We start from the raw sequence: 17,214 nt of genomic DNA, 5'->3' as shown, positions 1-17,214 counted from the left end.
TAGCAAAACTGCCTCACCTTATTGACCATCAACCTACATGTACTTCCGATCTCGAGGGGAATGCGTCTCCCACATATCGAACCTTCGGTGGCCTGAAGAAGGCACTGTCTGTAAGAACTTGGTATGTATATTAATGCAAGAACATTTGCCATAACACAGAGAAGCACACATTCTATCTTGGAGACAACTACGACAGATTTGCGGCAATATAAGTTCACGCCGTAAGAGCTCACGTTCAGTGAAACGTAGCTTTGCGTCAACTGAGTCTCCTGGATAGTAAACTCACATGGTAGCCTCTTTATGCCATTGGCATTCGGATTCTGACAATTCATCATTTTTTGTTGATGCCAACGAGCCTGGCCAGTGGTTTGTGCACCCGGGTTTGTGCTCTACCGTATGTTATCGCTGACGACTGTAGATTATCATATTGGCCCACTATTTCAAACATTTAAGTAAATTCGTAGACAGTGCAATGAACAAGCTTATTCATACCTTCTTATAGGTAGGTACCCGGCCTACAATAAAGAAGTTCCAGCATCAGACTCAAAGCAGTTAATAAGACGTTATGTTAAAACACGCAATATACACGTACATGTACATAAAGTACTACAATTATGAGTACTAGCAAGATGCATAACCATAAAAGAACAACATATACTAAACACGTCATGTAAACATCTTTAATTCCAAATATAAGCTCATACATGTCCGTTTAAGTTTTTTTCTCTATCTGTCTGCTACCCGCGAAGGAGTTGCCAGAGAGCGAAACGGCAAACTATAGCCCGGGAACAGTCGAATCGCTGTATCTACGCTTTATCTCGATGTATCCAGCTCTGCATCATGATGACACACAAGACTTTGAGATCCGGCGCAACGTCCCTCTGCGGTCTCATAGATGCAATAGATGTCTCGATTTTCAAAAATCTTAAAAAGAACATGCATTGCCTACTACAGCCGCACGGTAAGTATTAAGGATGTTCCAAAACAGTCCATGTCTACACGACAGTGAGCAAAATCAAACTGGAGACAATGCAGTAAATGTGGTCAATGTTGTCATTGCTTTCAAAACCATCAAGTTCTTAATCTAGTATAATGAACCTTTCAATATATTCCTGTGCATCTGTGGAATACAAATGTTCCTTGTTATTGTGCAAAACGTGGCCAGTATTAACTGTTTTTGTTTCGTTGTGCAGTTTTTCCATGCAATAATCGATCCCTCTTGATTGATATCGTAACAAAAACTATCTTTTTTTGGTACTGTGCATGGAGTGTGAAAAATTGTAATACACATAGTATGGTTATGGTGAGCATATTCATCATTGATATTGTGAGGGTGTATTCCTGTTTCGCCTATTCCTGTTCCGCCTATTCCTGTTCCACCTATTCCTGTTTCGCCTAATCCTTATTCGCCTATTCCTGATTGGCCTACTTCCTGTTTCGCCTAATTCCTGTTTCGCTTATTCCTGTTTCGCCTATTCAAATGTATGACTAACCTCCCCACAGACGTAGGAATATGAACCGTCCCTTACTATAGTGTTAAAGGCTATCATTAAGAATAAAGTCTGAAATAATGGATTCAGCGACATGTCAATTATTTCAGTATTATTCGGAATAACTTTGGAAAATTATACATAGCTTACATCGGCTTATGTTTTAGCTTATTTTAAAAGGCAAGAAATAAAATAGTAAGAAAGTTTTACCCTTTCATTAGATTTGAGAAAGGTTTCTTGGGCCTGCATTTTATATTGTGGACTCTCTTTCTTTTGTCTTAGTCAGTAACTGGCTTCGTAATAGAAAGAATACCTATAGCTACACAGTTCTTTACTATGACATGGGTTTTACAGCTGATTTTGATCAAATAATTATGAGAATGTACAGTATTATGTATTTTTATCAAAAACTCATGAATTCCTGTTTTTACAAAATAAGCGACTGCTTTACTCTACTTAATCTATAAGTTTTTACTGTGTGTCAGTATGGTCATATGGTCAAATAAGTCCCGGACTGTCCCCGCTTTCAAGGTGACTCTTTCAAAACGGTCATGGCATGGTTTGTTAACAAAGTTGGTGGCATTTGATTAGTCAATTGTCATCACATTGTTAACATCATCCAATTGTCCCCTCACATTTCCCCATAAAATGGACATGCATCCCTAAGGTTCACCCTGGGAGAGTCGATTTATTGTAGGGGTACTGGAAAGTAGGCGAAACAGGAAGTAGGCGAAACAGGAATAGGCCAAACAGGAAATAGGCCAAACAGGAAATAGGCCGAACAGGAATAGGCGAAACAGGAATAGGCGGAAAAGGAATAGGCGAAACAGGAATTTTGTAGGCGAAACAGGAATAGGCGAAACAGGCATAAACCATTGTGAGGGGTGTCTCAGTGAGAGCTGGGAGATTTAGCAATTTCTGATTGAAATATGTAAGTCTCATACGTTGGCCGTGTTAACTGTTTGATGCTTCATGACAAACACCTGTACACACCAACCGACAAAATGTATTGCTGATTCCCATGAGGGACCATTTTTAAAAAAGCTGAAGTCAAAATAATACCGAAGTTTTACAAAACCAGATTTCACTAAAATCTCTGGATGCACCTTCCTAGGCTGGCCATCTCTGTCGCGGTTGATAGCATTTCATAGCAGTTCCCCGTCCAGTGAAACGTGCCATCATCGACGAGATAACTAACGTCATGAGGAGGCGTGCACGTTTCTGCAGTAACTAAGGATAACTGAGTGTGCTATCAAATGGACGGCTGTTGACCAATCTATACCGTAATGTTGTGTCACTCCCATCATCTGTCCAGGGTGGGCAAAAAACTGGAAAGCATTTTTCCACATCTCTCAAACTCAAAGCACCTGCACAAGCAGTGGAAGGAGAATCACTCTCGAGAAAAATGACACGAAGATATCTAGAGCCAATTTTGTTACGAGAAGCAAGGCTGCCGAAATAACTGAATTCGAACAATTGCAAAACTACTTCTGGATTTGTAATTGGTAAAAGTATGGTTGACCTTTTTACGGGCTACCCTGTACATTGGAACGATTTTGTGTGTAGACGATGGAGAATGAAATTTGTTCGAATACTGACATGTTGATAACATTCGGCATACATGTATATGTTCTTGTACTTTGTCTCTCAGTATGTATTAGGGACAACGCGCATCACATGCATCGGTTTGTTGGCCGGATAATGTTTATAAATATAATATCCTTTTGGATCAAGTAAGAAGGAAATGTACCAGGTGAGACTTTGAATAAAGGTTGATTTTAGTTTTACACTCTCACCATCGCAAGGTAACCTTACCGTCATCATCGGGTACACTTTTTTGTGCACACCTGTATCAATATCGTGCATGAGTGCCTCCATTTCATCATCATCATACGGAACCGAATTATACACGCATTTAAATTTAGGAAGTGACTATTTGGCAAGCCCGGCTTACCAAACAGCGACTTTTTTTGTCCTGAATGGAGAGCCGAACTCATTAATATTTATAAATGCCCAATTAATATTCATAAGTTAGTAACACTGTAACCTCGTACCCAGTGTAACACATGAGCAGAAATCCCGATGTAAAATGACACGAGAATCCCTGGGGACGAGGTTGCTGACACCGGGGCCATTCAGTTATCTGAGACCGTGTGCATCTGTCAGTATTTTCAGATTATGCATAAAAGGGTTTTCAGGTTATGCACAAAACTTCTATAATCGAACGTACGCACTCGGCAATCGAGTGCCATTGCCGTCATTTCGCTTCAGAAGAATTTGGTTACTCTAAAGGAAAATCCGCAGTAACAGACCATTTTTAGATCAATACGCTATTATGCATATTCATGAGTAGGCGTGGTTTATTCATCGGCTTGCCAAACAGGAAAGACATTTTGCTCTGTTTGGCAAGCCCGGCTGGCCGAACAGGGTGGCTTTTTAGTGCTGTTTGGCAAGCAGCTCTCCAAACAGGACAAAAAAAGATGCCTGTTCGGCGAGCGGCTTGCCAAAAAGACCCGGCCAAAAAACATTCCACTGGTTTGGTGAGACCACGCATTCGTCTCAAACGGAACTATAACCGCGAGTTGATTGGTCAAATACAAGTGCGGGACCTACAGGCCTGCCCCCTGGCTGCCATTTCCATTTCGCAAAATTCGATGGCCACCACATAACGTAGCCTACATTTTCATTTTAACAATCGTACAAGGGAAGAAGAAACAAAATGATTGGAACATGAAGAGAAAAAGTCAACAACACGCGGTATTCCGAGGCGGTCACCCATCCACGTACTAACCACGCTCGACGTTGCTTGGCTTCGGTGATCGGACGAGAACCGGTGTTTTCAACGTGATATGGTCGTAGACATTAGAGGCGGCGATGCGTAGGCTACTTATAATATCACTGCGCCTACTATAATGCGTCATATATTGGGGTCAGAGGCATTATGTATGCCTACGTCACAGCTTCGTCGCATTGCAGATGTGGTTGGGGCGCCCATTACACGACGGAGCCTACGCGTAGACATACAGTTCACGCAGGCTCGCACTGAAACAGAAACGGACGCACATTCAAGAACTGCAAGCATACCAACATCGGAAACAGAGAGTGCCGACTGGACATCAAAGACGCCAGCGGTTGGCAAGGTGTCTCATCACTAGGAACGCAGCGTGACGTCACGAGCTCTGACGTCACGAGCAGACTACTCCGAGGCTCCCTGACGTCATGAGAGACACCAGCGCCATCTCCCGAATCAAAACGAAACTAATGTGTCTAAAACGTCATCGCTGGGCATGGCGGCACCACGGGTATGACGTCACGAGGACTGACGTCACTAGCAGCAACTTCCAGGCCGGCCTGAACTCAAAAAGCGTCCTAGTATAAACGCTTGGACGCTATTAGGCCTGCGCAGTGTTGGGGGGGGGGGGGGGAGAAGTGGAGGGATTATTTTTGACGGGCTTTAACCCGCGAATCACCTCTTTGACCGCAACGGTTAATTTGAGCCCCAAAACCACACAAGTGATACCAATCTCTGGTGTTTAGATTTTAAAAATGGTTCCATTGGTTAAGAAAGGAGTCTCCGGTGAGCTAAGTATCGGTCTGGTTGGAACTCCGGTCAGGTCAGCTGATCTGGAATCTAACCAGTGATTGGCTAAGTTGGGGTTGGGTTGATAGTTTTTGGAATATGCTAGGCCTGGGACTTATCCGGGCTCTCTTTGGTTAGCAGACTTTGATGAATGCAGATCAGAACGTAAGTGCTACTTAATAAATAAATACTTGGAATCAACCTTTGATGTTTTAGTTTTAGTATATTTCCACTCCTGCTGCATTGTTAGTTCGTCCCAGATCTTCCATCGGTCTGGGAAAGGACAAGAACTCGTCTTAGTTTGAAGGTGGAGTAGTGCAGCTCACTTCAACATGGTGCCCCGTGACAGGATATTTTCAATGCAGCAGAAGACAAAGTAAGGATAGCGCCTAGAAGACTTTCAACTCGTGTTCATCGTCATGACGGTGCAACTTCATCCGGACCTTGAGTTCTCCCTACGTTCTTTGCGACTGCAATTACTTCAGTCTGCATGGAGCCTCCAGGAATCAGCTGCGAAGTGGACATTGACCATGGAACAAACCAACTTCGGAATCATTTGGAGGTGTCATCCCTAATTTTGTGAAAAAGAAGTCTTTTCGAAGACAGGAATGGGATCGTAAACGCTTGGTCGCGTTCATTGAAAGGAAACGCTTGGCTGTTTCGGGAACACCACAGGTGACTAAACCCACGGATGGCAATCTCTTCTTTGATCTTGATTTAGCTTTGGTACAGTTGGAATCCTTGGCCCAAGGGTTGTCTTTTGAGCGGAATGCCGATTACGTGTTCGAGGCCGTACCAGAGACTTAGAGTTCAGAGCCATGTATCAATTCATCTACGATATCCGATGATCTCTGTAAGGACACTGACGTAACATTACCGAGGGTAGTTAATATGAAACCATCGATCGCAGTGTTGGGAACAGATTATAGTCGCCGCCAATAGCTGGTCTATTGGAGTTATTGAATGTCTTTTAGAAACATGTATTTCTGAATTATGTAACTATATCACATGTTCATTCTGACTCGAGTCTAGTAATAAATCAGTTGAAGTCTTTACATAGAACTGGGTGGTCGTTATTCCCTTAGAACCTGGGCATCCCCGACATTTTGGTGCCATGACCAGGAATCGAACCTGGGCTATTGGGCTTCAGCCAATCTCCGAGCATGGTCGTCCAATTGCCCAGAACTTCGGAAATTGGCTGAAGCAGACAACGTTTACAACCCAGATCGAATTGCCAATGTGCTTGGACTAGACTGGGATACTGAACAGGACATTCTGCGATATTCAAAGCGGAAAATTGAACCTTCAATAGACAATCTGGTGACAAAACGTGAAGTTGTTCAAGTTACTAGCAGTATATACGATCCACCTGGACTTCTGTCTCCAGTACATGTTATGGCTAAGATATTTATACAAGAGCTATGGACACACAAGTTAGATTGGGACGAACCGCTGCCGGACGAGCTTAACCATACTTGGAGAAGGTTGAGTCAGGAGCTGTCAACCGTGACACAATCATGTGCCATTGATCGCAAATACTTCGATTGTCAAAACACTAGCAACGATTTGTATAAGCTTCATGTATTTGCAGACGCGAGCCCAAAGGCCTACGGGGCTGTTGCATATTTGAAATGTGGCGGATGCACTTCACTTGTGATGGCAAAAACTCGGGTTGCGCCGATCAAACCCATCTCGCTGCCTAGATTAGAGCTAATGGTCGCTTTAATCGGATCACGTTTACTGAACTATCTTCACAGAAACTTCAAACCACTGATCAACATTGAACATGCATTCCTTTGGTCGGACAGTCAGATAGTTCTACACTGGATACACAGTGAGAAAAAGCTGCCTTTATTCGTTGAGAACCGTGTAAGAGAAATACGTGCTTGCCAAGTCATAACCAGATTCAAATACTGTCCCACAAAGGATAACCCTGCCGATATTCTTACTCGGGGAATGAATGCATCAGATCTTCAAAACGCCATACTCTGGTGGAACGGTCCACACTGGCTTAGAACTTCTGAGTGGCCACAATGCGAGCTATTCGATGGTAAATCGCATACAATGGATACTGACAACGCTGATCATGATCCGGTCGTCATTGTAACCAACGCAGTCGGTGAACCTGATGTAGACATGCGCATCACCAACGTAATCGACCCCGAACGTTACAGTTCGTATACGAAACTGTTGTGCATCAGTGCTCTCGTACTCAGATTTGTTGCAAATGCGAAAAAAAATCCCCAACTACAAAACGTTGGACCGCTCACGGCAGGTGAAATTCAAGACGCAGAAACAATGTGGATTAAACATGTTCAACGTCAGAGCTACGGAGATGAGATCAAGACGTTAATGTCAAAACGTAGGACAGCAGGTCCACTCGTGAAACAACTTCGGTTATTTCTTGACAACGATGGAATATTACGCGCAGGCGGACGATTGCATAACGCGCCTATTGACTACGGAACGAAATTTCCGATTCTGATTCCATCTAGACATCGATTCGCGGAACTTATCATTTGGAATGCACATACGAACGTTCTTCATTCAGGATTACAATCTACTATCACGCATATTCGCCAGCGTTTCTGGATTACCAACATTAGACAGCGCGTAAAATCGTTGTTACGGCAGTGTGTCACTTGCAAGAGGGTTATGGGGAAACCATATAGGTCACCTATTCCACCACCATTACAAGCGTCGAGACTACTTAAGGCACCCCATTTACTGTGACTGGTGTAGATTTCAGTGGTGCTTTATTCATACGAAACGAACACTCAGAATCGAAGGCGTACGTGTGCCTCTTTACATGCGCCGTTATCAGAGCCGTTCATCTAGAACTTGTTACTGATCTCTCAGTTGGAACATTCCTTCGTGCGTTCAGACGTTTTGCCGCCCGGAGATCGCTTCCGAGCAAAATGATTTCTGACAATGCGTCAACCTATCTCTCTGCGGCTGCAGAACTCAAGCAGTTGTTTGAATCTGAATCAGTTAAAACCTATTTAGCTAACCGCCGTGTTGAATGGTTGTTCATACCGAAACGGGCACCTTGGTACGGTGGTTTTTGGGAACGGTTGATTGGGTTGACAAAAACAGCCTTGAAAAAGGTGCTAGGCCGCCGTTTCTTAACGCTTGATGAGTTACAGACTGTCCTCACCGAGATTGAGGCCATACTCAATGACCGACCGATCACATACCTGTCCTCAGATACTGATGATTTACAACCGCTTACGCCATCGCATTTTTTACATGGTAGACCACTGTCTACTGTTCCTCATGAGTTGTACGATACTGATGAGTTGCGTGACCCAACGTTTGGCAGTCAGTCAGAATTGCAACGACGCGCTGTGTTGATGGCCAGTGTGCAAGCACAGTTTTGGAACCGGTGGTCACAAGAGTACCTAGCGGCTTTACGTGAAAGAGATCGCAATTGTGGTAAGGGCATTACGCAAAATCAGATTCAAGTTGGGGACATAGTGCTCATTCATGAAGACTGCGTACCACGTGTAAAGTGGCAACTTGCGCGTGTGTTGAGATTGAATCGCGGTAATGATGGTTTAGTGCGTTCTGTAGACATCAAAACAAGCCGTGGTCAGACAAACCGCCCGATAACCAAATTGTATCCTTTGGAAACCAACAATGGCGAGACATTATCGAGGCCTATTGAACACAACTCGCGTGTTCCTTTGTCAGACAATTCCGAGTGTGCAGCTGAGCACAGGCCTGTTAGACTAGCCGCCATTGAAGCGCGCCGACGCATTGCACTTATGTCCGATCCGTAAATGGATTTCATGCCTTTATTGAGCTGAACATTTTGAATACTGACCTAAGTGTTTTGATGACATGACATAATCTTAAACAGTCAACTGTTTCTGGTGTTAATATTTTGATTCATTTTATCTGTTGTTTACGCATTTCATCTTTGCTACATACTTCGATGGTTTTAATCATTCTTTCACATTTGGTTGCGTTTGAATCTAGTCACTTAATTCGATTTATTCAATGTTTGTATGTTTGAGAAAATCAAAAAAATAGTTTGCCATTTCATAACATCATTGTATTTTGATGTACGTTTCACCCAATTATTAGTTTATGTTCCAGTCACTTCCCGCCCGGGAGTAATGTTGGGAACAGATTATAGTCGCCGCCAATAGCTGGTCTATTGGAGTTATTGAATGTCTTTTAGAAACATGTATTTCTGAATTATGTAACTATATCACATGTTCATTCTGACTCGAGTCTAGTAATAAATCAGTTGAAGTTTTTACATAGAACTGGGTGGTCGTGATTCCCTTAGAACCTGGGCATCCCCGACACGCAGTTGAGACTGACTCGGCACAATTGAGAAGTATGACTACCGATACTCATCTCAGGGAAATGAAAAACCAAAGTGATAATCCGGAAACCACCCGGAACGAGGATTTTTCAGAACCATACTTCACCCCAGATATGCTCGAGGTTAATATAGAGGCCGTCTCAAGCCCAGACGTATTGGCACCAGGAGCTATATTACGAATGGATAGAAAAGCAACCATTGATTATTGTGTCTGGGAATATGCCAGGACAAAATGGGGAAAGAACTCCCGGTCGGCAGTGGATAAGATTTCTGTCTGGTGGAAGCGGGAGGACATGGATGAGGCGGACACAGAGGAATATAAATTCAGTAGCCATAATTTAGAACTTGGAAAATTAACTATGTTAACTGTAGGCATGTATACACCATCTTCGGTGTACCTTATTTTCAAAATTGGCCACTGTGTTCAGGAAACTAAAGGAAAAAAAGGATCAAAGAATTTCCCACTATCATAATATCTTGCAACAACAAACTAATTTGAAGCCTATCCCTATATGTTATGTTATTTTATGGGTTGTCAATGATAAGGGTTATATATATTTGTTTACTCCTCCTTGGATAAGAAGGATGTTCAACCAGGATGGCCATATTATCAAAACATTATGTTGAGTTTAGCGTATTGAGTTTAGCGTATGTTGAGTTGAGTTGAGTTGAGCATATGTTGAATTTAGCGTATTGATTTGAGGCACTCCTGAAGTACACAAAACATTTCCACAGAGGATGACATTTTGCTCTTCGATGACTAATGTATATTTTAAGTTAATTATTATAATTATCGAATACGTGCTGCATCATAACGGCAACACTACTTCGTTTTTCCCATATACATTGGCTCGTTTTGTTGTGCGAAGGTTGGGTGTGGAATTGTTTTCTGATGGGGAATGTCTGGAAAATTTCGGCAATGTGGGTGTTTCAGTAGTATTATATAGAAATTTTATATTTTTTGGCAAGAATCGGGACGATTCTCTTCCTAAGGGGGAGGCTGTTACAGAGACCTGCTCTGAATATTGGGTGTGTAGTTCCGACGTTCTTATGTCAAGTCAACAACATTAGGCCTCCCAGTAGTCCTCGTATATACAAATTGTACACGTGCATGCATACATTCTCAAGGCCTAATGTATAAGTACAGCATAGGCCTAGCCAGATAATGTCATTAATTATTACGCTTTGACCATTTGTTTGTGAGCAGTTGCTAGGCGATCTAATATTATATGTACGTGTACTTTAACATGTTTAAGACAGTTCTGGAATAGCAGTCCAAGTGGAAGGTACGGATTTCCGGCTCGATACTAGATAGTCCGACTCATCATCAATCCCAGTTCTCGTTATCAATAAACTAGAGGCTGTTCACTCCTGCTGCATTGTTAGTTCGTCCCAGATCTTCCATCGGTCTGGGAAAGGACAACAACTCGTCTTAGTTTGAAGGTGGAGCAGTGCAGCTCCCTTCAACACAAGCAAGACAATTTGACTGAAACTTAATCATTTTCATCACTTTAAACACACCTTATTCTCAATATCAGAAGAAGTATATTTGAAATGGAAAATAACATTCAACTGGTATGGTGAGACCACGCATTCGTCTCAAACGGAACTATAACCGCGAGCTGAGTGGTTAAATACAGGTGCGGGACCTACAGGCCGGCCCCCTGGCTGCCATTTCCATTTCGCAAAATTCGATGGCCACCACATAACGCAGCCTACATTTTCATTTTAACAATCGTACAAGGGAAGAACAAACAAAATGATTGGGACATGAAGAAAAAAAAGTCTACAACACGCGGTATTCCGAGGCGGTCACCCATCCACGTACTAACCACGCTCGACGTTGCTTGGCTTCGGTGATCGGACGAGAACCGGTGTTTTCAACGTGATATGGTCGTAGACATTAGAGTCGGCGATGCGCAGGTTACTTATAATATCACTGCGCCTACTATAATGCGTCATATTATGGGGTCAGAGGCATTATGTATGCCTACGTCACAGCTTCGTCGCATTGCAGATGTGGTTGGGGCGCCCATTACACGACGGAGTCTACGCTTAGACATACAGTTCACGCAGGCTCGCACTGAAACAGAAACTGACGCACATTCAAGAACTGCACGCAGACCGGCATCGGAAGAAGAGAGTGCCGACTGGACATCAAAGACGCCAACGGTTGGCAAGGTGTCTCATCACTAGGAACGCAGCGTGACGTCACGAGCTCTGACGTCACGAGCAGACTACTCCGAGGCTCCCTGACGTCATGAGAGACGCCAGCGCCATCTCCCGAATCAAAACGAAACTAATGTGTCTAAAACGTCATCGGTTGGCATGACGGCACCACGGGTATGACGTCACGAGGACTGACGTCACTAGCAGCAACTTCCAGGCCAGACTGGACTCAAAAAGCGTCCTAGTATAAACGCTTGGACGCTAGTAGGCCTGCGCAGTGTTGGGGGGGGGAGAGGGGGAGGGATGAATTTTGACGGGCTTTAACCCGCGAATCACCTCTTTGACCGCAACGTGTGTGTCGAGGGTGTGGTCGGTTCGTGTCGCCACGTTTAGGTAAATATCTCGTATTTCGCCGAGAAGGGCAAGTCGTGAAGGGCTTAATATGGTCGAGCAAGGACTATAGTCAAACTGAGTAAGGGTTTTTTAACGTGTAGGGTAAACATTTGGCGAGATTATAGTGTTTTTTGTACCGGCGCGTGTTGCCGCGGGATGGGCGCCATCTTGGCGGTATGCAGAATGTACGGCACGATGTATTGCTCGAGGCACGTGGTGTGCATAGGGTAGAGGAATGCATCGAGGGATACACGTGTGTGCATGGCTTTGATCCATGCACTTGATTGGGACCAGCGTTTTGCGTAAACGTCGCGTCTCGTCACGTTACAGTAATGTAAAATGCATGGTGACGTGACGACGGCCAACACTACGTCATGTAAACGTTGTTCCCAGTCTGGTGCATGAGTCTGTAGTGTGTATTCCATGATTGTGATGTGTACAAGTAGTTTTATAGTACGGGGAAGAGGTTTTTCTCTTTTTGCATCAAGTTACAGTGGTAGGCTGGGTGCTAGGTCAAGTTGTTTAGGCCTACAATTAGTTCAATATCAGTCAGTGTGGCTTGGTTGTCTTCCTGCTGGAGGGGTGCAGCCTGCAGGGTGGTTGAGTGACATGAGTGTATGTTATGTGCAAGTTGTGTTTATGTCCGGTTTGTGTGCCCTAGGCCTATATTCCTACGCTGCAGAGGTGTGGTGACCAACGGCAACGATCTGGTTTTTGTGTCGGGGGGCAATCAGATCGGAGAAAAGTCATGTTCCAGCCTGTGTTTAAGTCTGCTGTTTGTTGTTTTTAGTTTTCCGAGCTCTGCCTGCTACCGCTGGTGTTAGACATGGTGCTTCCTACAGTGTTAAAAAGACGGCACTCGTTGGTGGGGGTGGACCCCCTCCCACTGCTAAAGCGCTTCAGGGCTGCCTCGATAAATGATTTTAAGGATTTTGCGTCGGTGTCCTTGGACCGTCTGACGGAAAAATTGACCGCAAGTGAGTTGGCGGAGGAATTCCGACGGGTGGCGGGACGGAATATGGCAGGGAGCGACTTTACAATCCCCCACAATTCTACGACATGAAGCGTTGTCCGAAGTGATTACTACGCGTATTAATTATGCAAATAGGTGAATGATTGACATGGGACTTCTTTTGCAAGCATGGACAACGTCGAATCACCGACCACCGGCTCACCGTCTGCCGGCTTTATGCTTTATGGCAGTCAATTTTACACCGGCTACACCGGCCACCGACCCGATATGGTTCTGATGAGGCTCTGTAAATCTTACACCGGCTCCACCGGCCACCGCCCCGATATGGTTCTGATGAGCCTAGGTGTATTCCACCGGCCACCGGCTCCACCGGCGTCACCGGCCACCGGCTCCACCGGCTTCACCGGCCACCGGCTCGTCGTCATGTTTCGGGAAAACTGCACTCGGGACAGTTTCTAGAGCTGGAAATTAAATTCCTTTCCATGCACCAACTCAAAGTTGATCGTTTGTCTTTAAGAATACGAGTAACCAAATCTGTGTGAGTTAACCAACCATCGGAGACTCTTGACGTTTGGTAACTTAATTCCCATGGTATATCTTCGGCTAAAACTTGATCAATCGACGGAACGTGTATCTTCTTGTATAAATTAGACATCTTGACCAGAGGACGAACAAGAGCAGAATGAGAATTTTAAAAAGACAACAGATTTTTGTAAATGACGCATGACTGACGCTTGACGTGCCGCCGATGATGCCGGTGAAGTAGGCCTATTGCGCCGCGCCGGTGATGCTGGTGAAGCCGGTGAAGTTCACAGTACGCGCAAACTGAAGAGAGATTTTCGCGCGCGAGTTTTGATGCGCTGAATCGACACCGGCTCACGAACCGCATCACAAATCAAAAAACTTACGCGGAAGGAACTATATCATAGTGTGGGGGATTGTAAAGTCATGCCTGTGGCAGAAGTGATGGAGCTGGCCGATCGGGAAACGAATATGTCAAACTGCCGGATGCTCCTTAGTTTAGCGATAGTGTATGCAAATGAGGAGGGTCAGCCAGGGGCCCAAAAGTTGACAGAGCCTTCTCAGGTAAGTCATCGTGTTGGCATGGTGGTCATGCAGAGATAAGATGTTATGTTAAGGTTTTTGAGATAGGTTTGGTTTAAGTTTTTTGCTTCGCCTGTTGTTTTCTTGTATGGCATGTTGGGTTTTTTCTTTCTGGGGTTGGGTCTTTAGGTTATATGTGGGTGTGGCGCTATGTGCCGTGGTTATTGTTATTTTAGGTATGTTGTTGTTTTTCCAGGGTACTTCTGGTGCTGGGCCACTCCCGAAGAGGGTGTGTATTCAGGAAGGTGTTGTGAACGAGATGGTCGTCAACCCTGTTCCACCTGCTGGGGTTCTGGTGGGATCTGCTGTACAGGACCTCAAGGACAAGGTGAGGTCTCTCGCGACTCAGAATGAGCCCAGTGAGAGTCTTATGCTACTCTACCTCGATGATTTGGCCAGGGTGGCTACTGCTACGGCGGATAAGGATGCGATGGTCTTCTCGGAATTGGCGAGGCAGGCCAGAATGAATCAAGGACGCATTGAGTTGTCCAGTGTTAGGTGGCGGAGTATGTGACGTAGTTTCAAAGGCATTGGCGAAATATATGAAGAGGGAGCCCCCTGCACCAAAGTCTCCCAAAGTTGAGAAGAAAGTGAGTCCGTCCCCAGGGAGGTCAGCCTCTCCTCTTGAGAATTTGTATCAAAGTCCATCCAATATGTCGTTTATGCCCTTTTACCCAGGGTATCCTGGTTCGTACTACCCTTCTCTGGGTCGAGGTTATGGTAGAGGTGGCTATGGAAAAGGTTATCGTGGGGGAAAGTCCTGTAGCGATTCTCACTCAGTATTTAACGTGTGTCCATGGCCTGGTACACTCGGGGTAGCAGGGAAGTGGAAAGGACGTTGGAATGGTTCATCATTTTACTACTGACAATAATGGAAGTGAGTCTGTCGTCAGATGGTTCGAAATGCGAGGTTCCTGATGTGCTTTCATTTGATAGACACTGGTATCCCTAAAGTTGACATTATTGTTCTCTGTTGACATAATTGGTCTGTATGAAACCGTCAGTTCTGCACTCTGGTGCTGGTCCAAGGTCGGGCTGGTACTGGAATGGTCACCATGTGGTAGGTGCTGGGTTAAGCATGACTAAATCTGGTCTGGTTTATGGATAGATCAGGGATGATCTGAGTCAGGCAGGCCTGCATGGGTACGGTACGGTTCACATCCGGGCAGGCTTGGTAACAGCCTGGATTACTGCCTGGGGACGGCACAGTTCACACCCGGAAAGGCTTAGTAACAGCCTGGATATGGATTGAAGGTCATGGCGACACCCGGCATGGTAAGTGTGCGGCTCTGTTATTAACCTTGGAAGCAGGTATGGGACTTGGTGAAGCTGGCTGGTTACAGGCAAGTTGGACTGGTATGGCATGGCAATAGTCCACAGAGAACTTCAACTATTATTAAATGCACCTCGCGTTTCACATAGAAATGGTGACAGACTCTCTTCAGATAGGCGTCGATAAGGGCGACGCTACAAAGGTTAGGGTTCGTCGTGAAATAATGGCCAACATAAGTAAGATGTAAAAAGAACTAATTCATTATTTTCATCTTTCCAGACATATTTCCTCACATCTCTTCAAAGTTATTTACATGGCGAAGAAAATCCCAAGTGTAACCCAGCTATTCTACTCGGAAAAAGATTACATAAATCAGCTTGGTTAAGTTTTTCTTTTTTTTAAACAGTAAAGCTATGATACCACGTAGGCATGCTTCGGAAAACAGGCAGTTCAGCTTTAAACTGGTCATCTCATGGTAGGCTGGGCATGGCTATCCCAATGGAACTCGGCGGGTGGTTGGTAATGGTAAGCTGACAGTCAAATCATGGTAGAAGCAGTGTATATGCGGCAATACATAACACAACATTTATCAGGCAGTTCAGCTTTAAACCGGGCGACGGATGGATAGGATGGTGTGACTCTTGATCAAAGGATGGTAAGGAATTAATCTAGATGGTATCAGTGTAAAGGCATCACATCGCTGCGACATGGTGGAAAGGCTTATGCGGATTGCATAACGCATTGGTCTACACGCGAGCCGCACCGGCCAAGCCCGGGCGGCCGCTAAGGCTGAGCTGCGTACCTTGCTGATAGAACGATCTGACCAGTTTGATACCAAGATCAAGAATGAAATCCTCCATCCGAGCCCTGCTTATATACCTTCAGCCAGGTCCTGAGATCGCGGCGAGGGCCAATGAGGTGCCCGGAAATCGACCACGTGATGCCAAAAAACCCTAAATGTCCCCAAATTTTGAGACGAATGCTGAATTAAAACTGTGATTTCGCCCAGAACAAAGTGCGACACCCTAATGAGGTATATAATTTCAGAATCCGTACAATCCAAAAGGTATAATGGAAGGATTAAATCAAATTTCGTATGTACAGATTTGGCTAAACAGGACTTTGAAGGCAAAATTTCCAAGATTTCGATGGATCGTTTCCGCGCATTTCGTCGCAAAAAGTGCGAATTTACAGTATTTTGCCCAAGTTTACAGGCAGATATCTCGATTCCACACATACGATTTTTCTCAAATTTGGATATCCACATCGTAAGATATCAAATATTATACATACAAAATGCGTATAGGGTGTCGGATTTGCAAAAAAAGTTATGAGAAATATTCTACACATGATGTGCAAGACCGGGGCCGTATCGCACTTTACGATACATGGAGAATCCACGTGTAAATACACTAGCAACGACGTTGGGCGTCGGAACGGAGAACGCGAAGGGCCACACCCAAAAATCGGCTCAAAGTTCTCAAAGTCACAGGTTCGACACCCTAATCACACAAACACAACTAAGTTCATAAGAGATCAAAGATTAAGTTCCCGAAGTTTGACGAAATTCGTATGTAACGTTTTGGAGAAAACACAAAAGTCGTACCACTTTCGTTTTCGAAACCTTGTTAATTTATGCGCGATTAGCGCCCCGTACATTTTGTACTACAACGTCCCTGCATCGCGGCTGCCGGCCACGTGAAGACACGCTCTCAAAAAGTCCGCAAACTTTCTCAAAGTTTCCCGATTTCTAAGTTCGACACCCACAAATGGATACATACATCATATTCGTCAATCATCGGAGCACATTATATCAAAATATAAGAGGATTCGTATGTACAGTTTATGAATAATCGGCCTATGAATCACCGATGCAGAACACAGAAGGCGTGGTTC

The 17,214-nt window shown here is 44.5% G+C and overlaps 2 non-coding genes across 2 annotated transcripts; both read right to left on the bottom strand.

Moving 5' to 3' along the window:
- Nucleotides 1-4,232: 4,232 nt before the first annotated feature.
- LOC135490440 (5S ribosomal RNA) lies at nucleotides 4,233-4,351 on the bottom strand. The gene has a single exon (XR_010447642.1). It is a non-coding gene; the product is annotated as a 5S ribosomal RNA (ribosomal RNA).
- Nucleotides 4,352-11,189: 6,838 nt separating this feature from the next.
- Nucleotides 11,190-11,308, bottom strand: LOC135490052 (5S ribosomal RNA). The gene has a single exon (XR_010447268.1). It is a non-coding gene; the product is annotated as a 5S ribosomal RNA (ribosomal RNA).
- Between the last annotated feature and the right edge of the window lie 5,906 nt (nucleotides 11,309-17,214).

This window comes from Lineus longissimus, chromosome 6 (assembly GCF_910592395.1).
Source record: "Lineus longissimus chromosome 6, tnLinLong1.2, whole genome shotgun sequence".
NCBI lineage: Eukaryota > Metazoa > Nemertea > Pilidiophora > Heteronemertea > Lineidae > Lineus > Lineus longissimus.
This window is presented reverse-complemented; position numbering and strand designations above follow the sequence as displayed.